This window comes from Xenopus laevis, chromosome 4S, assembly GCF_017654675.1.
Source record: "Xenopus laevis strain J_2021 chromosome 4S, Xenopus_laevis_v10.1, whole genome shotgun sequence".
Taxonomy (NCBI): domain Eukaryota; kingdom Metazoa; phylum Chordata; class Amphibia; order Anura; family Pipidae; genus Xenopus; species Xenopus laevis.
This window is the reverse complement of record NC_054378.1, coordinates 2,824,684-2,849,119: the sequence shown is the minus strand read 5'-3', so window position 1 is coordinate 2,849,119 and position 24,436 is coordinate 2,824,684. Positions and strand designations below refer to the sequence as shown.

General features: G+C 38.7%; 1 long non-coding RNA gene across 4 annotated transcripts; it reads right to left on the bottom strand.

Annotated features, from left to right (window-relative positions):
• Nucleotides 1–5,986: 5,986 nt before the first annotated feature.
• LOC108715172 lies at nucleotides 5,987–19,683 on the bottom strand. Of its 4 annotated transcripts, none has more exons than XR_005960778.1 (3): nucleotides 12,230–19,031; nucleotides 7,756–12,144; nucleotides 5,987–7,432 (listed from the first exon to the last, which is right to left on the bottom strand). It is a non-coding gene; the product is annotated as an uncharacterized LOC108715172 (long non-coding RNA). The 4 variants fall into 4 exon arrangements; XR_005960777.1 differs by having other exon boundaries at nucleotides 7,756–11,024; nucleotides 11,118–19,029; XR_005960776.1 differs by having other exon boundaries at nucleotides 7,756–11,460; nucleotides 12,077–19,017.
• Nucleotides 19,684–24,436: the final 4,753 nt, after the last annotated feature.

The following is a 24,436-nucleotide window of genomic DNA, read 5'->3' as shown; positions in this document are numbered from 1 at the left end:
CGACACAAAATGCAACACATCCAAAATACTACACAAGTCTTCAATTCATTAAAAAAAAAATCAGGAAAATTCGGTCTTACAATACGGTGACTTCGGCTGATTTAAAGCTTCGGTTTCACCTATAGCATCTCATTAAAAATTCCTTCTTCTGTATCACGGGCTAATAAAAGAAGTACAAGAAGCCAACACAAAATGCAACACATTCAAAATACTACACAAGTCTTCAAATCATTAAAAAAATCTGGAAAATTCGGTCTTACAAGACAATGACTTCCGCTGATTTGAAGCTTCTGTTTCACCTATAGGATCTCTTTGACATTCCTTCATCTGTATCACGGGCTGATAAAAGAAGTACAAGAAGCCGACACAAAATGCAACACATCCAAAATACTACACAAGTCTTCAAATCATTAAAAAAATCAGGAAAATTCCATCTTACAAGACGATGACTTCCACTGATTTGAAGCTTCTGTTTCACCCATAGGATCTCTTTGACATTCCTTCTTCTGTATCACGGGCTGATAAAAGAAGTACAAGAAGCCAACACAAAATGCAACACATTCAAAATACTACACAAGTCTTCAAATCATTAAAAAAATCTGGAAAATTCGGTCTTACAAGACAATGACTTCCGCTGATTTGAAGCTTCTGTTTCACCTATAGGATCTCTTTGACATTCCTTCATCTGTATCACGGGCTGATAAAATATGTACAGGAAGCTGACACAAAATACAACACATATCCATCATACTATACAAGTCTTGAATTCATTGACAAAATCAGGAAAATTCCGTCTTACAATACGGTGACTTCGGCTGATTTTAAGCTTCAGTTTCACCTATAGAATCTCATTAAAAATTCCTTCTTCTGTATCACGGGCTAATAAAAGAAGTACAAGAAGCCAACACAAAATGCAACACATATCCATCATACTATACCAGTCTTCAATTCATTGACAAAATCAGGAAAATTCCGTCTTACAATGCGGTGACTTTGGCCGATTTGAAGCTTCTGTTTCACCTACAGGATCTCTTTGACATTTCTTCTGCTGTATCACGAGCTGATAAAATATGTACAGGAAGCCGACACAAAATGCAACACATATCCATCATACTATACAAGTCTTCAATTCGTTGACAAAATCAGGAAAATTCCGTCTTACAATACGATGACTTCGGCTGATTTGAAGCTTCTGTTTCACCTATAGAATCTCTTTGACATTCCTTCTTCTGTATCACGGGCTGATAAAAGAAGTACAAGAAGCCGACACAAAATGCAACACATCCAAAATACTACACAAGTCTTCAATTCATTAAAAAAAAAAAAAAATCAGGAAAATTCGGTCTTACAATACGGTGACTTCGGCTGATTTAAAGCTTCTGTTTCACCTATAGAATCTCATTAAAAATTCCTTCTTCTGTATCACGGGCTAATAAAAGAAGTACAAGAAGCCGACACAAAATGCAACACATTCAAAATACTACACAAGTCTTCAAATCATTAAAAAAATCAGGAAAATTCCATCTTACAAGACGATGACTTCCGCTGATTTGAAGCTTCTGTTTCACCTATAGGATCTCTTTGACATTCCTTCTTCTGTATCACGAGCTGATGAAAAAAGTACAGGCAGCCGACACAAAATGCAACACATATCCAACGGACTACACAAGTCTTCAATTCAGGAAAAAAATCAGGAAAATTCCATCTTACAAGACGATGACTTCCGCTGATTTCAAGCTTCTGTTTCACCTATAGGATCTCTTTGACATTCCTTCTGCTTTATCACGAGCTGATAAAAGAAGTACAGGCAGCCGACACAAAATGCAACACATCCAAAATACTACACAAGTCTTCAAATCATTGACAAAATCAGGAAAATTCCATCTTACAATACGGTGACTTCGGCTGATTTGAAGCTTCTGTTTCACCTATAGGATCTCTTTGACATTCCTTCTTCTGTATCACGAGCTGATGAAAAAAGTACAGGCAGCCGACACAAAATGCAACACATATCCAACGGACTACACAAGTCTTCAATTCAGGAAAAAAATCAGGAAAATTCCATCTTACAAGACGATGACTTCCGCTGATTTCAAGCTTCTGTTTCACCTATAGGATCTCTTTGACATTCCTTCTGCTGTATCGCGAGCTGATAAAATATGTACAGGAAGCCGACACAAAATGCAACACATATCCATCATACTATACAAGTCTTCAATTCATTGACAAAATCAGGAAAATTCCATCTTACAATACGGTGACTTCGGCTGATTTGAAGCTTCTGTTTCACCTATAGGACCTCATTAAAAATTCCTTCTTCTGTATCACGGGCTGATAAAAGAAGTACAAGAAGCCAACACAAAATGCAACACATATCCATCATACTATACAAGTCTTCAATTCATTGACAAAATCAGGAAAATTCCGTCTTACAATACGGTGACTTCGGCTGATTTAAAGCTTCTGTTTCACCTATAGAATCTCATTAAAAATTCCTTCTTCTGTATCACGGGCTAATAAAAGAAGTACAACAAGCCGACACAAAATGCAACACATTCAAAATACTACACAAGTCTTCAAATCATTAAAAAATCAGGAAAATTCCATCTTACAAGACGATGACTTCCGCTGATTTGAAGCTTCTGTTTCACCTATAGGATCTCTTTGACATTCCTTCTTCTGTATCACGGGCTAATAAAAGAAGTACAAGAAGCCGACACAAAATGCAACACATTCAAAATACTACACAAGTCTTCAAATCATTAAAAAAATCTGGAAAATTCGGTCTTACAAGACAATGACTTCCGCTGATTTGAAGCTTCTGTTTCACCTATAGGATCTCTTTGACATTCCTTCTTCTGTATCACGGGCTGATAAAAGAAGTACAAGAAGCCAACACAAAATGCAACACATTCAAAATACTACACAAGTCTTCAAATCATTAAAAAAATCTGGAAAATTCGGTCTTACAAGACAATGACTTCCGCTGATTTAAAGCTTCGGTTTCACCTATAGCATCTCATTAAAAATTCCTTCTTCTGTATCATGGGCTAATAAAAGAAGTACAAGAAGCCAACACAAAATGCAACACATTCAAAATACTACACAAGTCTTCAAATCATTAAAAAAATCAGGAAAATTCCATCTTACAAGACGATGACTTCCACTGATTTGAAGCTTCTGTTTCACCCATAGGATCTCTTTGACATTCCTTCATCTGTATCACGGGCTGATAAAATATGTACAGGAAGCCGACACAAAATGCAACACATATCCATCATACTATACAAGTCTTCAATTCATTGACAAAATCAGGAAAATTCCGTCTTACAATACGGTGACTTCGGCTGATTTGAAGCTTCTGTTTCACCTATAGAATCTCATTAACAATTCCTTCTTCTGTATCACGGGCTGATAAAAGAAGTACAAGAAGCCAACACAAAATGCAACACATTCAAAATACTACACAAGTCTTCAAATCATTAAAAAAATCTGGAAAATTCGGTGTTACAAGACAATGACTTCGGCTGATTTGAAGCTTCTGTTTCACCTATAGGATCTCTTTGACATTCCTTCTTCTGTATCACGGGCTGATAAAAGAAGTACAAGAAGCCGACACAAAATGCAACACATATCCATCATACTATACGTCTTCAATTCATTGACAAAATCAGGAAAATTCCATCTTACAATACGGTGACTTCGGCTGATTTGAAGCTTCAGTTTCACCTATAGGATCTCTTTGACATTCCTTCTGCATTATCACGAGCTGATAAAAGAAGTACAGGCAGCCGACACAAAATGCAACACTTATCCAAAATACTACACAAGTCTTCAAATCATTAAAAAAATCAGAAAAATTATTTCTTACAAGATGATGTTCTCCCCTGCTTTGAACCACTTATCTCATTTCATGTCAATTAGCTGTTGAGAAAGTCCAAGAAGATAGACACCAAAGCAAACCATCTCCTTTACAGTATAATTCAACTTCTAGATAATACAACATCTCATAGGGTTCACTTCCTTACTATTTGAGATTCCATTCTGATTTAGGGTAAATTCCTTTGATTCTCATAACTGTTGGGATAATGAAGAGGAAATACACACCAAAAAAACACAATTCTCTAGTTCCATTTACATTTAAAAAGTGGCGCATACCTGATTATAGGATTACTCTGACTAATAGGGATCTCTTTGACATTCCTTCTGCTGTATCACGAGCTGAGGAAAGAAGTACAGGCAGCGACACAAAATGCAACACATATCCATCATACTATACAAGTCTTCAATTCATTGACAAAATCAGGAAAATTCCGTCTTACAATACGGTGACTTCGGCTGATTTGAAGCTTCAGTTTCACCTATAGGATCTCTTTGACATTCCTTCTTCTGTATCACGGGCTGATAAAAGAAGTACAAGAAGCCGACACAAAATGCAACACATCCAAAATACTACACAAGTCTTCAATTCATTAAAAAAAAAATCAGGAAAATTCGGTCTTACAAGACAATGACTTCCGCTGATTTGAAGCTTCTGTTTCACCTATAGGATCTCTTTGACATTCCTTCATCTGTATCACGGGCTGATAAAATATGTACAGGAAGCCGACACAAAATGCAACACATATCCATCATACTTTACGTCTTCAATTCATTGACAAAATCAGGAAAATTCCATCTTACAATACGGTGACTTCGGCTGATTTGAAGCTTCTGTTTCACCTATAGGATCTCTTTGACATTCCTTCATCTGTATCACGGGCTGATAAAATATGTACAGGAAGCCGACACAAAATGCAACACATATCCATCATACTTTACGTCTTCAATTCATTGACAAAATCAGGAAAATTCCATCTTACAATACGGTGACTTCGGCTGATTTGAAGCTTCTGTTTCACCTATAGGATCTCTTTGACATTCCTTCTTCTGTATCACGGGCTGATAAAAGAAGTACAACAAGCCGACACAAAATGCAACACATCCAAAATACTACACAAGTCTTCAATTCATTAAAAAAAAAATCAGGAAAATTCGGTCTTACAATACGGTAACTTCGGCTGATTTAAAGCTTCAGTTTCACCTATAGCATCTCATTAAAAATTCCTTCTTCTGTATCACGGGCTAATAAAAGAAGTACAAGAAGCCAACACAAAATGCAACACATTCAAAATACTACACAAGTCTTCAAATCATTAAAAAAATCTGGAAAATTCGGTCTTACAAGACAATGACTTCCGCTGATTTGAAGCTTCTGTTTCACCTATAGGATCTCTTTGACATTCCTTCATCTGTATCACGGGCTGATAAAAGAAGTACAAGAAGCCGACACAAAATGCAACACATCCAAAATACTACACAAGTCTTCAAATCATTAAAAAAATCAGGAAAATTCCATCTTACAAGACGATGACTTCCACTGATTTGAAGCTTCTGTTTCACCCATAGGATCTCTTTGACATTCCTTCTTCTGTATCACGGGCTGATAAAAGAAGTACAAGAAGCCAACACAAAATGCAACACATTCAAAATACTACACAAGTCTTCAAATCATTAAAAAAATCTGGAAAATTCGGTCTTACAAGACAATGACTTCCGCTGATTTGAAGCTTCTGTTTCACCTATAGGATCTCTTTGACATTCCTTCATCTGTATCACGGGCTGATAAAATATGTACAGAAAGCCGACACAAAATGCAACACATATCCATCATACTATACAAGTCTTCAATTCATTGACAAAATCAGGAAAATTCCGTCTTACAATACGGTGACTTCGGCTGATTTGAAGCTTCAGTTTCACCTATAGGATCTCTTTGACATTCCTTCTTCTGTATCACGGGCTGATAAAAGAAGTACAAGAAGCCGACACAAAATGCAACACATCCAAAATACTACACAAGTCTTCAATTCATTAAAAAAAAAAAATCAGGAAAATTCGGTCTTACAATACAGTGACTTCGGCTGATTTAAAGCTTCTGTTTCACCTATAGAATCTCATTAAAAATTCCTTCTTCTGTATCGCGGGCTAATAAAAGAAGTACAAGAAGCCGACACAAAATGCAACACATTCAAAATACTACACAAGTCTTCAAATCATTAAAAAAATCAGGAAAATTCCATCTTACAAGACGATGACTTCCGCTGATTTGAAGCTTCTGTTTCACCTATAGGATCTCTTTGACATTCCTTCTGCTGTATCACGAGCTGATAAAAGAAGTACAGGCAGCCAACACAAAATGCAACACATTCAAAATACTACACAAGTCTTCAAATCATTAAAAAAAATCAGGAAAATTCCGTCTTACAATACGGTGACTGCCGCTGATTTGAAGCTTCTGTTTCACCTATAGGATCTCTTTGACATTCCTTCTTCTGTATCACGAGCTGATGAAAGAAGTACAGGCAGCCGACACAAAATGCAACACATATCCAACGGACTACACAAGTCTTCAATTCAGGAAAAAAATCAGGAAAATTCCATCTTACAAGACGATGACTTCCGCTGATTTGAAGCTTCTGTTTCACCTATAGGATCTCTTTGACATTCCTTCTGCTTTATCACGAGCTGATAAAAGAAGTACAGGCAGCCGACACAAAATGCAACACTTATCCAAAATACTACACAAGTCTTCAAATCATTGACAAAATCAGGAAAATTCCATCTTACAATACGGTGACTTCGGCTGATTTGAAGCTTCTGTTTCACCTATAGGATCTCTTTGACATTCCTTCATCTGTATCACGGGCTGATAAAATATGTACAGGAAGCTGACACAAAATACAACACATATCCATCATACTATACAAGTCTTGAATTCATTGACAAAATCAGGAAAATTCCGTCTTACAATACGGTGACTTCGGCTGATTTTAAGCTTCAGTTTCACCTATAGAATCTCATTAAAAATTCCTTCTTCTGTATCACGGGCTGATAAAAGAAGTACAAGAAGCCAACACAAAATGCAACACATATCCATCATACTATACCAGTCTTCAATTCATTGACAAAATCAGGAAAATTCCGTCTTACAATACGGTGACTTTGGCCGATTTGAAGCTTCTGTTTCACCTACAGGATCTCTTTGACATTTCTTCTGCTGTATCACGAGCTGATAAAATATGTACAGGAAGCCGACACAAAATGCAACACATATCCATCATACTATACAAGTCTTCAATTCGTTGACAAAATCAGGAAAATTCCGTCTTACAATACGATGACTTCGGCTGATTTGAAGCTTCTGTTTCACCTATAGAATCTCATAAAAAATTCCTTCTTCTGTATCACGGGCTGATAAAAGAAGTACAAGAAGCCAACACAAAATGCAACACATTCAAAATACTACACAAGTCTTAAAATCATTAAAAAAATCAGGAAAATTCCATCTTACAAGACGATGACTTCCGCTGATTTGAAGCTTCTGTTTCACCTATAGGATCTCTTTGACATTCCTTCTGCTTTATCACGAGCTGATAAAAGAAGTACAGGCAGCCGACACAAAATGCAACACTTATCCAAAATACTACACAAGTCTTCAAATCATCAAAAAAATCTGGAAAATTCGGTCTTACAAGCCGATGACTTCCGTTGATTTGAAGCTTCTGTTTCACCTATAGGATCTCTTTGACATTCCTTCTGCTGTATCACGAGCTGATAAAAGAAGTACAGGCAGCCAACACAAAATGCAACACATTCAAAATACTACACAAGTCTTCAAATCATTAAAAAAAAATCAGGAAAATTCTGTTTCACCTATAGGATCTCTTTGACATTCCTTCTTCTGTATCACGAGCTGATGAAAGAAGTACAGGCAGCCGACAAAAAATGCAACACATATCCAACGGACTACACAAGTCTTCAATTCAGGAAAAAAATCAGGAAAATTCCATCTTACAAGACGATGACTTCCGCTGATTTGAAGCTTCTGTTTCACCTATAGGATCTCTTTGACATTCCTTCTGCTTTATCACGAACTGATAAAAGAAGTACAGGCAGCCGACACAAAATGCAACACTTATCCAAAATACTACACAAGTCTTCAAATCATTGACAAAATCAGGAAAATTCCATCTTACAATACGGTGACTTCGGCTGATTTGAAGCTTCTGTTTCACCTATAGGATCTCTTTGACATTCCTTCATCTGTATCACGGGCTGATAAAATATGTACAGGAAGCCGACACAAAATGCAACACATATCCATCATACTATGCAAGTCTTCAATTCATTGACAAAATCAGGAAAATTCCATCTTACAATACGGTGACTTCGGCTGATTTGAAGCTTCTGTTTCACCTATAGGATCTCTTTGACATTCCTTCTTCTGTATCACGGGCTGATAAAAGAAGTACAGGAAGCCGACACAAAATGCAACACATATAAAATACTACACAAGTCTTCAATTCATTGACAAAATCAGGAAAATTCCATCTTACAAGACGATGACTTCGGCTGATTTGAAGCTTCTGTTTCACCTATAGGATCTCTTTGACATTCCTTCTTCTGTATCACGAGCTGATGAAAGAAGTACAGGCAGCCGACACAAAATGCAACACATATCCAACGGACTACACAAGTCTTCAATTCAGGAAAAAAATCAGGAAAATTCCATCTTACAAGACGATGACTTCTGCTGATTTGAAGCTTCTGTTTCACCTATAGGATCTCTTTGACATTCCTTCTGCTTTATCACGAGCTGATAAAAGAAGTACAGGCAGCCGACACAAAATGCAACACTTATCCAAAATACTACACAAGTCTTCAAATCATTAAAAAAATCAGGAAAATTATTTCTTACAAGATGATGTTCTCCCCTGCTTTGAACCACTTATCTCATTTCATGTCAATTAGCTGTTGAGAAAGTCCAAGAAGATAGACACCAAAGCAAACCATCTCCTTTACAGTATAGTTCAACTTCTAGATAATACAACATCTCATAGGGTTCACTTCCTTACTATTTGAGATTCCATTCTGATTTAGGGTAAATTCCTTTGATTCTCATAACTGTTGGGATAATGAAGAGGAAATACACACCAAAAAAACACAATTCTCTAGTTCCATTTACATTTAAAAAGTGGCGCATACCTGATTATAGGATTACTCTGACTAATAGGGATCTCTTTGACATTCCTTCTGCTGTATCACGAGCTGAGGAAAGAAGTACAGGCAGCCGACACAAAATGCAACACTTATCACAACACTTGTCAAAAATACTACAAAAGTCTTCAAATCATTAAAAAAATCAGGAAAGTTCCATCTTACAAGAGGATGGCTTCCGCTGTTTTGAAGCTTCTATTTCACCTATAGGATCTCTTTGACATTCTTTCTGCTTCATCACGAGCTGATGAAAGAAGTACAGGCAGCCAACACAAAATGCAACACATATCCAACTGACTGCACAAGTCTTCAATTCAGAAAAAAAATCTGGAAAATTCCGTCTTACAATATGGTCACTTCCGCTGATTTGAAGCTTCTGTTTCACCTATAGGATCTCTGTGACATTCCTTCTGCTTTATCACGAGCTGATGAAAGAAGTACAGGCAGCCAACACAAAATTCAACACTTATCTAAAATACTACACAAGTCTTCAATTCAGAAAAAAAAAAAAATCAGGAAAATTCCGTCTTACAAGACGATGACTTCCGCTGATTTGAAGCTTCTGCTTCACCTATAGGATCTCTTTCTCGCTCCTTCTTCTGTATCACCAGCTGATGAAAGAAGTACATGCAGCCGACACAAAATGCAACACATATCCGAAGTACATGCAGCCGACACAAAATGCAACACATATCCAACAGACTACACAAGTCTTCAATTCATTAAAAAAAATCAGGAAAATTCAGTTTTACAAGAAGAAGTCGTCTGCTGATTTGAAGCTTCTGTTTCACCTATAGGATCTCTTCCTCTTATGATTTGAACCATCCAACTTGTGTCACATTTATGAGCTGGTAAGAGAATCTAAGAACACAGACACCAAAGCAAATCACCTTAACAGTATAAATACACTTTTAGATAATATATTATTTCCTTACTTTCCGAGATACCATTATCATGTTGGGTAAGGTTCCTTGATTCCTCTCAATACTGTCGGGAAAGTCAGAGCAAAAAACGCACATGGGCTCAGTTGTCTAGTGCCATTTATATTTAAAACTGGAAAACCTGATTAGAGGAATTATTTTATCTATAGGGATTTCTTTGACATTTCTTCTCCTTTATCACGGGCTGATAAAAGAAGTACAGAAAACGGACACAAAATGCAAATTCCGATGGCTACACAAGTCTAAAATTAATTAAATATGGAAAGTTTTTACAAGATGTCATTCTTTGCCGATATTAACCTTTTATTGTGCATCAATTCAATGAGCTGTTGAGAGTCCAAAAAAAAAAAAGACAAAAAAAACCCCCTACTATCGTACAGCACAATATCTAAAAACAGTTAGAAAGATTGAGTTTTAATTTTTCTTCAGATCATCTAATGTAGTAGATTTTAGACATTATTCATTTTTTTTTTCTTTTTTTAAACCAATAGCAGCCTGGCAGGCAAAGCAACCCATCTCCAACACAGTAAGCTTCCACTACTTGAATATTTCACAGTGTTTACTTCATTAGTAGTCAAGATTACCTTTTGCCTTTGAGTAACGTTCTTTGGTGGTTCTTCTTCTCAATACTGTTGAGAAAGTCAGAGCAAACACCCAGAAGGACACAGTCCTGTACCTTCAAACCTGGCGCACCAACTACACAAGTTTTACATTTGTAAATAATGCAGGAATTTTTTTTTACTATAAGACTATGTCTGATCGAACCTTTTATTTTATGTCACTTATATGAACTAATGAGACAGTCCAAAATAATTATTCTCTTCCATACTACTCGACATTCCATCTGGTAGAGATCCTTGCTTCTTCTCAATACCGCTGGGAAAGTCTGACAGACACACATGGACACTATTGTTTAAAAATGACATACCTGATTATAGAAATTCTGAGGCCTATATAGGTCTTTCTGTCGGTTTGTGGTGGGCTCTTAAAAAAAGTAGAGGAATTTCACCAAAAACTCTCAAAAACAGTACAGAGCTCGTAAACTAGCAAAACACTGAATATATAATGGTTTCTTACAAGACAATGTCCTCTCCTGATTCGAACCTTCGATTTTGTGTCACTTCTATGAGCTGTTGAGAGAGTCCAAAAAGATAGACACCAAAAAACTACTATTCTACAAATAATGAGGAAAAAAAATGCAAGAAACCTGTTTCTTCCAAGACGATGTCTTGAATATTCTATATTGTGTCACTTCTGTGAGCTCGAGAGAGTAGAAGTAGACACAACAAAACCACTGTTTTACTATATAATGCTTTTGTTTGCTAGTGTTTAGTTCCTTACTATTTCATATTCGGGAATGTTCTTAGAAGATGTCGTCTTCTGCGGGTATTAACCTTTTATTTTGTGTCAATTCAATGAGCTGTTAAGAGTAAAAAAAAAAAAAAAGATAGAACCCGCAAAAAAAACCTACTATACCACAGCACAATACCTAAAAACAGTTAAAAAACTCGAGTTCTGATTTTTCTTCAGATCATCTAATGTAGTAGATTTTAGAGGATTGTTTTTTTTTTTTTTCTTTCTTGATTTTTTTTTTCTTTCTTTTTTTTCTTTTTAAAACCAATACCAGTCTGGCAGACGAAGCAACCCATCTCCAACACAGTAAGCTTCCACTTCTTGAATATTACAGTGTTTACTTCATTAGTAGTCAAGATTCCTTTCTGCCTTTCAGTAACGTTCTTTGGTTGTTCTTCTCAATACTGTTGGGAAAGTCAGAGCAAACACCCAGACGGACACAGTCCTGTACCTTTAAAACTTGCACACCACCTGCACAAGTTTTACATTTGTGAATAATGCAGGAATTTTTTTCCCTATAAGACCATGTCTGACCGAACCTTCTATTCCATGTGACTTCTATGAACTATTGAGAGAGTCCAAAATAATCTCTTCTGCCATTGGATAGAGATACTTGTTTCTCAATATTGCAGGGAAAGTCAGACACAGACCCACGTGGACACTATTATTTAAAAATTACATACCTGATTATAGAAATTCTTAGGCCTATAAAGATCTTTCTGTCATTCTTTACACTTGTTTGTGGTGGGCTCTTAAAAGAAATAGAGGAATTTCACCAAAAAACGCTCCAAAACATTAAATTAACTAGCAAAAGATTGAATATAATTGTTTCTTACAAGACAAGGTCTTCTCCTGATTTGAACCTTTGATTTTGTGTCACTTCTATGAGCTGTTGAGAGAGTCCAAAAGACAGACACCAAAAAAAAAAAAAAAGTTCCTACAAATAACAATGAGAAAAAAATACAAGAAACTTGTTTCTTCCAAGAATATTCTATTTTGTGTCACTTCTTTGAGCTCGAGAGAGTAGATAGACACAACAAAACCAGTATTTTACAATAGAATATTTTTGGTTGCTAGTGTTTAGTGCCTTACTTTTTCATATTCTGTTCATCCTTTGCTTATTTCCAATTCTACAACTGATATTGACCCTTATTGAGATGATTGAATATGGAGTTCAGCTTCCACTAGATTATGAATATTTTTTATGAAAATATGCAATGTAAATGTGTTTAGGATGCTTCATTTAGTTATGGTAACATTATTTGCATGCAAGCTTACAAAGCTAAACTTCAGTTGGCAAACTCAAGCTCTGCTATTAAACGTAGCAGAAGTGTAATACATTTAGTTAGAGGCCTTTGTTGCCAGAATAACGTGTGCAAACCATGATTATAGTGCACATATCACAATGCACAGGAATACATACACACAGACCTTTAGCTAGAACAAGTGTATTCCCTTTGTGTTTCTTGTCTATGACTTAAAGACCTTACCCAACAAATGAACCACTGGCACACCCGAAGCCAAACCCAAGGAAATGTTATAACCTTCCCATGGAACGGGATGTACGCAAAATACCTAGCAGAATATGTAATTGATTGTATTAAAGTTTCTAATTTCAGTATGATGAAGCACAATAACAAGCAGGTATTAACACCTGATGAAGGGCAGCTGAATATAAGGCTGAAATGATAGGCATTTTAAATAGTACCTGGTTCTCGCCAGTGTACTTGGGTATACCTTGTGTGCTACACATAAAATCAGACCATCTTGTCTTAGCACACACCAAACTATGTTCCCCCTCTTGGCAAAAAGCAGGTATGCTTCAGCTTTTCATGTTACCTTAATAACATCAATATCACAGGATCATGAATGCAACACTAAGGGCGTAAAAAAAACTCCATTCATAGGATGGAATCGGATCAACATCATCTGACAAATCAAATGCATGGTTCTAAATAGAACAGGACTAATAGTAAAATATGATGCCTAAACTACATGAAAATGTTCCCTCCAGTACAGCAGGAGTCAGTCCCCTACTAATATATAGCTTACATTTTGGTAAAGGCCAACCTTTGCTTTCCTTTCACCCCCTCATCCAAAGTATCCCTTTTTTTGGTTTTTCCTGCTAGTTTTTTTTTTTTTTTTTTTTTTAATATATTTTTAATGACTTACCCCACCACTGAACTTCTTTAGCTTTGCTGACTGCTAAGCGCTTATTTGGAAAATACCACCACTTCAGCTGATGCACATTCATCCTTTGAGGAAAAGTCCCTGACGCAGGCATAACGACAAATAAGGTCTTCTTGCAGCTGGAACAGGCAGCAGAATGCTTGGCCATGACCCAGCGAATGTGCCTGGATGTCAAGTCAAAATGTATGCAAGATATATTATGATCAGTAGAAAAGAGCCTGTGCCCTAAGACTCTTGCCCTCACAGTTCATTTTATTTTAGAGAACAGCCCCACTTGAATGGGCTGATTATCATGCACACAGTAGACATATGGAATGTCATTTACCTTCACAAAAAGTCCCATCCCTCAGAACATGTTTATAGATTGATACCGAATCAGAGCAGCTGGACTATTTTTAACTTGCGTTGGGATCAAGTTAAAGAGGTCATGGTCTATAAAGCACAGAGATACCAGATACTTCCCCTTAGCATCCCATATCTGTTCTCTTGAGTGAATTTGTTGTTTGATCTTCGCCAGACAAGACACCCCTCAGGGAAGGCTGCTATTGGCATCTGCAGCAGACTCAAGATTGAGGCCCTCAGAAAGCAGATGAGATGGTCTACATTGCAGAAACAAACAAAAAGCATTCCAGTATTTCCGAAAACCAGTAAAGGTATTTCTGTACTAACTAATAAACACTGGCACATCATTCAAGAGATACAAGAATGTTTGTTGCCATTGTAATTTGTTATGGTAAACATGGGATCTTAAGTTACCGTGTATGGTTATACATTAGCTTAATGCGTTTAAACTCCATCAGAGTATCAAAAGCACAGTTTGTGAAACCGCCATCTATCGGAGTATCAAAAGCACAGTTTGTGCTCGTGCTTTAAACTACATCGGAGTATCAAAAGCACGGCTTGTGCTAGGGCAAGGCAACGGTACATTATCTTTAGATGACGAATATGTTTGGATTCAAGCCCACCCCCCCCCGCTCAATTGCTTCATGCACTGCATTGTCCCACACGGTTTACCTTTTAGTTGCTTTTACAAAGACCTCAAGATACCAACCACAAGAGACGCCAAGTATTCGTACTGGAATGAAGTCTTGCACATGCAGTTCGGGACAGAGTTATGTTCTTGAGGAATTTTAAACCAGAGAGACCAGAAAGAGAAAGCATAATTGTATTGGAGGGCACTTTTTACACAAATGTGTTGAATTTGTTTTGTTTGTCAAGTGCTTGGTTACACTATTCATGCAAGCTTACGCTAAACCTCGGCAGGCATGGTCCAGTTATATATGCATACAAATTCAAGCACTGCTATAAAACAAAGCAGTAGTAAAAACTGTCAAATATACACTATTGGCTAGGGAGAGGCCCGATAGGTTTACAGCCAGACTATTGTGCTCAGACCATGACTATAGCACACATGCAGGTATGCATATAACAAAAACTTTCAGCTACAAATAGAGCATTCCCTGTGTGACATGTATGTATCCCATGTGCAGGGCGGAGAGACCTTACTTAGCAAAGGAACCGCTAGCACACTGAGGCCAAACCCTGACAAAGAAAAGTCATAACCTTCCTGGAATAGGACGTACGGAAAATGAATTTGAGCGACTGTTCATTCGGGTTCAGCCCACTTTAGTGCTTTGGGAGTTTTCATCTCCATTTAGGATGTGCAACCTGCCCAAGGAAATGAAAGTAATGTTCAAATATTACTACTTTCCCCTGTAGAATAGGCTATGCCAGAGCCATTATGTAACCCACCCTGTATTAGTGATCCCGTTACAAAATGAGAAGCTTACAGTAACAATGGGGTGACGCTGTATTAAGCATTGCTTACTAGAACCATATTTGAGTACTTAGCATTCAACAGGAACAGCGAGTCAGAGTAAGAAGCTGAGAGAAGAGGCCGTTTTTTTCCAGGGCACTTCATTCCCATCTGAAACACAGTTACTAAAAAGTGTTCATAACCAAACCATAAAAGAATGAGACAGTGAAACATAAAATCAATCTGTAAATTTAATTCAGAAAAATTGTTACACATCACACATGATAGTCTTACTTGCAAACATTGTTAAAAACTTTGCAGATGTCACAAGAGCCACTCAATCTCTCACTTATCTGAAAAATAAAATAAACTTCCTATGGAAACATTGAAAATATTAATATTCCTTCATTTCATTAACTGTTCCGGGTGGATCCATTTATTGTTTTAAGGCAGTGACAAATACATTGATGACAACCTAAAGAACTATTCTGCTTTTCAGTAAAAAACAGAAAGTAATTGTATGAGCCTGTAAAAATGGCATTAATCTAAAAGGGAGACAACAGTAGGTTTGTAAGATAGTAACAACGTGCCACATTTCCCCAAGGGACTACAATACTCTCCTTCAAGGAATAATACCAAATATTTCCCATTAGTTTGATAGTTATGAGCCGTGTGGGTCCTACAAAGGAGGGGTTACATAAAAAAAGTTATATGGTCAGGCTGGTTTAATTTTTAAAGTCACCTACTACAGGTTTAAATGGGTAAAGGTTAGGGGGGCTTTATTGCTTACCACAGAACTGTACACTGCCATCAGAGGGTTCAAACGCCAGTGATATCAAAAGAAGCTATCCAATGACAACTGAACAAAATGGAAGTAAACTTGGTTAAAATCTGAAATATAATTCCATTTCTTGGGAGTAAAGGCTGAGCTGTGGATTAACATGATAAAAAGGTGGGGGAAGTATGCATTAAATCACAAGTGTCCTGCCTCCTCGAGGGTGGAGCTTAAACCCCATCGTTCTGTCTCCCCCTAAAGACAACAGAATTATTGTTATATAGCAACATGAGCTGATCTTGTTACTTGAAATAGCTCTTGCTGCACGCCTTTGTCAGACTGCTTTATGGTTGTGGAAGATTGTTATACATTTTATTTATGTAATCTTCGTGGTAATTAAATCAAATAATTTAACACAATGCCATGTTTTACCAAACATATCAAGCAACAAATGCTTGTAATAAATTTTCTGGTCTAGGATAAAAGGGGAGATTAAGTACTAGAGAGCCCATAAGCAACGCAAGTCTTCTACAGACAAGGGCTTATTTATATAAAACATTGTAGGGCTGGTGGGTTTTTTTTAAAATAAGGACATCGGCAACACCTTTGAATGTGCCCATAACAACATCAGCTGAACAAGACTGCAACAATTATATATTTCATTAAAAAAATGCAAGACAAAAATACATTGTATAAATAAAATATTTAAAAAAAAATAAAATAGGAATAAAAGAAATTGAGATATGGTCAGTCCATAGATGGGTATTTGGTTTTGGTTCTGCTTAATGAAGTCCAGTGAGGCATTACATTGCTTGAGTCTTTTCCATCCATTCTGAATCCAGCGGCGTTGGAAGGAGAGATACTTGAAAAAAAATTCTGTCAGCTACTTTAACAGGACTTGTTTGTCAAGGTAAATAACTATGCGATTGTGCCTTGGGAGCCCCGACCCTATGTAAACCTATCCATAAAATGTTTAAGCTCATCATAATATATAGTTCAAGCTTCACGTTATAGCTTTGCAGCATATTCTAGCCCCACCCACAAAAGAGTCTGTGGCGGCCATTTTGAATTCAAGAGCTATGCCATCTAAAATGGTGAACAGTTCCCTAACCACACCCATCTAAGCAGCAGGAGCCGCCATTTTGTGTAGTATTGACAGTCCTCGTTATAGGTAGCACATAAGCCCACACTAATATAGCATTTGGCTTGAAAAAAGTAACAATCACACTGGCTCTCGCTCTATATTTACTAGGGGAAAACGTTATATAAAAGGTTTAAGCCCATCTTAATATAAATATATAGAATGAGCTTCACTACATTTTTATATTACAGATTTCCAGCACATTCTAGCCCCACCCACAAAAAAGGCTGTGGCAGCCATTTTGAGATCATCTAAAATGGCAAACAGCACCCTAACCACGCCTGTCTAAGCAGCATCAGCCGCCATCTTTAGTATTTTCAACAGCCCTTGTTATACGTAGCACATACCCCCACTCTAAGGGTGGTGACACACGGCAAGATTTAGGGAGAAATAGTAGCCTGGCAAATCTTTTAACGAGTAATGTCACTGAAATGCCTTCCCGTCGGCTAGAATCTAAATCACCAATGGGATGGAACTCTGTGCACTTCATTTCTCAAAATTGCCTCAAGAGGAAACTTCGGAAAACGAAGCGCTCAGAGTGCCATCCCGCAGGCAATTTAGATTCTAGCCGACGGGAATGCATTTCAGTGAGATTACTCGTCCAAGAAGGAGATTTGTCAGGCTACTAAATCTCCCCAAATCTTAACGAGTGTCATTATCCTTATGCATTACAGAAAGATAACATTTGGCTTGAAAAAAGTAACAATTACCACAGCCCTCACGCTATATTTACTAGCGGAAGACATCCACAAAATGTTTAAACCCATTATAAAATATATAGTTTGAGCTTCACTAGTTACACTACAGCTTTCCAGCATATTCTAGCCCCACCCAAAAAAAGAGGCTGTGGCGGCCATCTTGAATTCAAGAAATGTCGTCATCTAAAATGGTGAACAGCTCCCTAACCACACCCATCTAAGCAGCAGGAGCCGCCATTTTGTGTAGTATCTAGTCCTTGTTATACGTGGCACATAACCACACTAACATTACAGTAAGACAGCATTTGCCTAGAAAAAAAAGGTATCACGCTAGCTCTCTATATTTACTAGTGGAATCCACTCCATAAAATGTTAAAGCCCAATATAATATATAGTTTGAGCTTCTCTAGTTACACTAGATTCTTTTATACTACAGCTTTCCAGCATATTCTAGCCCCACCCACAAAAGGCTGTGGTGGCCACCTTGAATTCAAGAAAAATGCCAGTCATCTAAAATGGCGATCAGCTCCCTAACCACGCCCATTTAAGCTTCATCAGCCGCCATCTTGTGTATTATCCACAGCCCTTGTTATACGTGGCACATAATCCCACACTAATCCATTAAAGCAAGATCGTATTCAGGCTTGAAAACAGTCACAAATCACCCCCTAAAACTGTCTCTATACCGTTAATTACCAAATACCAATTTTAAAGGTACTGGTCAGACATAATCAAGTCTAAAGCCGAAATAGAACTAAAAGGAAAACTCTACGATCTTCACTGAGAGAAGACCCAGTAGTTTACCACAGAGACAGGGAGGCACAAAAGCAAAGTTTGTTGTAGTCAATTATAAATACCTTCAGGTAATTGCAGATTCGCAAAACGCGTTAAAAGAGCTGACAGAACGGGGTGCGATGAGTTTGAGAGAAACAATGCTGAAAACAAACAAAAAATATATATCAGTGGAAAATTCTGGCTGCGTTGCTCCTCGAAGTCTTCGATGTTTCCCTCAGCAAACTTCTACGAGAACTGAGCGAACGACGTCTCACAGAGGTTTATAAACCCCCTCCTCCGTGACGTACACGAAGTGACGCAGGTATTCCTCCGCGCGAACTATCAGACTAATAATTCGCACTATTTGACTTCATATCCGTATGGCTTATGTGATTCCATACATATATTATGTTTGCGTTGATGCGTCGTGGTTTATTTGTGTATTTATTTTTAATTTATGGACACGTCCTCCTCCGCGGCGCATTGATATCACCATCGCTGAGGTAAAAAATGAGGTCCGTTTGGAATACTTGTTTCATCCGGTCCTAACTGGTTTCAGTGACGCTCATGTTGGAATGTTGCCGCCTATTTACCGTCATTAAACTCGTGAATCTGTTTGTTTTCGATGATTTTATCCCATTTTAGAAGTCCTACCTTGCTTTGCTCTGAAATATGACACAAAGGCATCTCTTTACCTCTGTTCTGTGGCAGCCAGTCACGTGGGAGTGTTTGATGAAACAATACAGTTTATGATTATAAAATAGTTACTATCATTTCAGACCTTGTCATTGGTTTTGCACATATGGGTTATTAGAAGACATTAGGGCAGAGACACGCTGCTATTTACGGAAATTAGTCGCTCAGCGATAAATCGCTTCTTCCTGTCGGCTACAATGGAAATCGCCGGCGGGATGGCACTGGGATCGTTTCAGCTTTCTGAAGTCGCACGAACTTTCCTTGTGAGGCAACTTCGGAAAAGGAATCGTTCCTCCCGTGCCATCCCGCCGGTGATTTACATTTTAACCAGCAGGAAGGCAGTTGGAGATTAGTCGCCCGAAGAAGAATCAATTTGTCCCCGAACGACTAATCTCCCTGAATCTGATCATGTGTCTCAACACACGCGAAGATTCGGGGGAAATTTAGTTGTCCGGTGACTAATCGCCTCTTCTTTGGGCGATAAATCTCCTCGAAAAGCCTTCCCGCCGGCTAGAATGTAAATCCCAGGCGGGATTGCACTAGGGTTGCCACCTGGCCGGTATTTTACCGGCTGGCCGTTAAAAATGATGGTTGATCCCGATGTTATAGATAGGGAAAAAAGATAAAATATAGGAAAGCCGGTATTTTTTTCCAGAAAAGGTGGCAACCCTAGATTGAACGCTGATCACTTTGTTTTTCCAAAGTTGCCTCCCGAGGAAACTTCGGGCGACTTCGGAAAGCCAAAGAGATCCGAGTGCCATCCCGCCGGCGATTTACATTCTAGCCAGCGAGAAGAAGGCAGTTCGAGGAGATTAGTTGCCCGAAGAAGAGGAAATTAGTCGCTGGGTGACTAATCTCCCGAAATAGCAGCGTGTGTCTCTGCCCTTAGAGGGAATGTTTTCTGTCCTAAAACCCACGACTATATTTCCACACAGTATTAGAGTAAATAGCACAGCGCTAAAATCTTTGGTTATTGTTGAAAAGGTAGATATTTGCCAGCACAGAGCAATGTTCTCAGACAAGAATTGTTTTTCAGTTTGTATTTTTTTTTACAGTTCAATTACTTGCCTTCATCATATGACTCTTTTCAGCTGTAAAATCGGGGGTCGCTGAACCTCGTAGCAGCCAAAAACCTATAGCTCTGTGAGGCTACAGTTTTAATATTCCTACTTCAAGGGGCAGATTTATCAAAATGAGAGATTAGAACTCACCACAGAAAACCCCACGTTCTATTCATTCCACAGGAAATTTTTAGGATCGTATTTATCAATGGAGTTCACATTTTGATAAATATGCTTTTAAAAATCCCATTGGAATGACTAGAAAGCGGGTGAGTTATTCTGTGGTCAATTCTAATCTCACATTTTGATAAATCTGACCCCTAAAACGAAGGTGTCTATCTCACACTAAACCTCAATGTAAAGGAAAATACTTTTTTTAAAAAAAAAATGTACAGTTAATGTAACGGAAATAAATGTTCAGGTGGTGGCACTGTTGCTACAGAAAAGGCAAGGCCTTATGTAAATATCCAGTTTTTTCTAGTGCAAACAGGATGACTGACGTCACTTAGAACTGAAGACGAGGCTCCACAGGGGCATTCAGACATCCCATTCATTAGAACTTTATTAAAACTGGTTCCAATGTCTGATGTGATTGGCTGCCCTTCTACAAAGTTGAGGTACATAGCAAACTAAAAGTAATAAATTGAATCTGTCTTCCGTGCAAGTCAGTCATTTTTCGTTTTTTTGAAGGCCCCTACATGCTCTCACATCTGACATCTTTATACGAGCAGTGGTTCTCATTGAAACTATATGAATCAGAAATGTGCACAAATTCGACATATATTTTTAAAAAAATGGCCTCTGGCAAAGTGACAATGGAATTTACTGTAGTTGAAAGAGCAACAACATATCCGGGTTTGCAGGAAGTCTTGTAGCGTAGCCAAAATCAAACAGAAATCTCGCTTGGTTTGAGGCTGAAGGCCGTTACTGCCCCAAACATCTTAATTTCACTTAGCTGTAAAATGACTGGTGATGCTCAATACAGAATTTTCTTGTTAAAAACAGCCAGTACTAGTCTAGCTCTGTCAGGAGTTTCTCGGCTATGTGAGGTACTAAAAATACTCCATGTACCTTTGCTATAAAGGCTAATGCCACACACAGCTAATTTTTGGCCACTGGCGTGTGTGAGACAGCCTTGATGTAGACAACAAAGCATACTCACGCAGTTTTATGCCGAAATCTGCTCTGTGTGTCTTCACCCAGGTCAACACAGTGACTCTGGGTGCAGATAGACAAGTAAGCAAATGCCAGCAGAGGGGTTGTTTCTTGACCTGTGTGATATCAGGCCTGGATTTGTGGAAAGGCCACCAAGGCTCGGGCCTAGGGTGGCAGGATTTTAGGGGGCGGCATGCTGCCCAACCACACCCACATTGCTTCAGAAACACTGAGGATGAGCAGGAGATAAAGTCGTTTTTGAAATTTCCAGTGTGTCAATCCCCATTGCTCCGGTCCCGATGGTGAAAATTTGCGCGAATAAAAGGGAGGGGACGGTGGTGACAAACGTCAGCGGGTGCCTGTTATGTAAATCCGGCCCTGGGTATTAGCACAGCCTTGTGCATTGGCGGAACTACTGAGGGTCCAGCACCCCATCAATCAGGGGCATAACTATAGATGAAGCAGACCCTGCGGTGCAGGGGGCCCAGGAGGTATAGGGGCCCATGAGGCCCTAATTCATATACACTCAATAAATATTGGTAAAACAAGTCAACCTTTTGGGTGCCTGAAAATTAATTTGCTGTGGGGCCCAGTAATATCTAGTTACTCCTATGCCCTCAGGCCCGCCACGGTTCACAAGAATGCAAATCTGCCACAAATATCTATATTTCGGAGGGGGGCCCAGCTGCATGGCTTGCACCCAGGCCCGGACTGAGAATTAAAAAAGGCCCTGGCATTTCAGGTACACAGAGGCCCAATCAGCCCACAAAGAGGCCCAAACAGCTCCCACCAGCCCACTAAATACTGACTTTCTATGGGACCTTATAGCAGCCCCTCTGGCATTTGCCAGAACCCACAGATTGCCAGTCCGGGCCTGCTTGCACCCAGGCACCGGACTCTGTAGTTACGTTATTGGCCCCGTGTGGCAGTACCCTAAGGGAGAGTCCTGGTTTCTCATAACTATCACTTGGATCTCACTATCAGACAACCTATAGTTCCCTAGGTACTAGAAAAATAAAGTTGAGGGAGCCACTCACAACTACACGTGTATCCCTGTCCCTCAACAGGCTGCCACACGCATAAAATTATAGAAAACACGGAGCACCAAGAAAAAGCAATAAAAATACAATTTCACCTTTAATAGTCAATATTAAAATCCATCACAGCGCAAGAGCGTATTATGTCTTGAACCACACGCTTTACTTGTTTTGTGGCATCTCACCACTTCTACAGAACCTATAGTTCCCTGTTCTGGAATTATCAGAGCATCGATTCACTCCTGATTTGTTTATCCCTTCATTCTGAGAGATTTCAGCTTTTGTACATACAATGTCTATTGTACCTGCTGTGCTGAAAGCTTTGTGTCTCACACTCTCATGGGCGGGAGATTCTTGGTGGAGCTGCCGTTTTACATTTTTACAATGGAGCACATCTTGAATCCACTTTGTACATAACAATCTGCTAACACTGCTCACGAGCAGTTTGTTTAGATGCACAATAGGTGGTTGCTATTTAGACTGTAAATGAAATTCAGTTGCTAATTAGGCAAGTGTGATGTAGTCAGGCAGTCATTGTCTTGTATGTACAGGAATTTACACCTACAACCAGGGCTAGGCCAAGGTAGTTTGGCACCCTAGGCAAGGACTTCAATTAGCGCCCCCCCCCCATCCTGTATTACCATTTCCCTCCTTATCATTACAGTTTTTTAATAAACAAACCTTACAACACATTGATGACACTTTTAATTTATATAAATATTGTACCTGTTGTGCCAGCAATAAACATTTCCCCCATGTACCTGTGCCAGCAGGAACCAGGAAGCATCAAAAAATAAGGCCAGCCCAGTCGTCTGATTTTCTCCAGCTCCAGTTCTCTTCATTTGTTAATAAACAAACCTTACAACACATTGATGACACTTTTAATTTATATAAATATTGCCCCCAAATCTGTACCTGTGCCAGCAGTCAGCCATAAATATGCCCCCAAATCTGTACATGTGCCAGCAGTCAGCCATAAATATGCCCCAAATCTGTACCTGTGCCAGCAGTCAGCCTTAAATATGCCCCCAAATCTGTAATTGTGCCAGTAGTCAGCCTTAAATATGCCCCCAAATCTGTAATTGTGCCAGCAGTCAGCCTTAAATATGCCCCCAAATCTGTAATTGTGCCAGTAGTCAGCCTTAAATATGCCCCCAAATCTAATTGTGCCAGCAGTCAGCCTTAAATATGCCCCCAAATCTGTAATTGTGCCAGTAGTCAGCCTTAAATATGCCCCCAAATCTGTAATTGTGCCAGTAGTCAGCCTTAAATATGCCCCCAAATCTGTAATTGTGCCAGTAGTCAGCCTTAAATATGCCCCCAAATCTGTAATTGTGCCAGTAGTCAGCCTTAAATATACCCCAAAATCTGTACCTGTTGTGCCAGCAATAAACATTGCCCCCATGTACCTGTGCCAGTTCTCTTCATTGCGCGCCGGCGCCACACCAACGCGCCAGCCCAGCTCTCCTCCTTACTGTTGGTGGTGACGTCGACTGGATGCACCGCTTCCAACAGCGCATACACCACCGCTCGTTGAAAAGAAGTACGCCGCTGGAAGCCAGCACGTTAGAGGGAGGTTGGGGATCTCTGCAGGAGCCGGAGCACTTGCACTAACCTTCCGGAACCAATCGTGTGCAGCGCAGCACCATACAAAAGTCACACACGTAGATCAAATTGCATAATGCAACTTTTATAAAAAAAAAAGTTTAAAAAAAAAAAAAATTAAAAATGCACCCCCTTATGAATGCGCCTACTCTGCC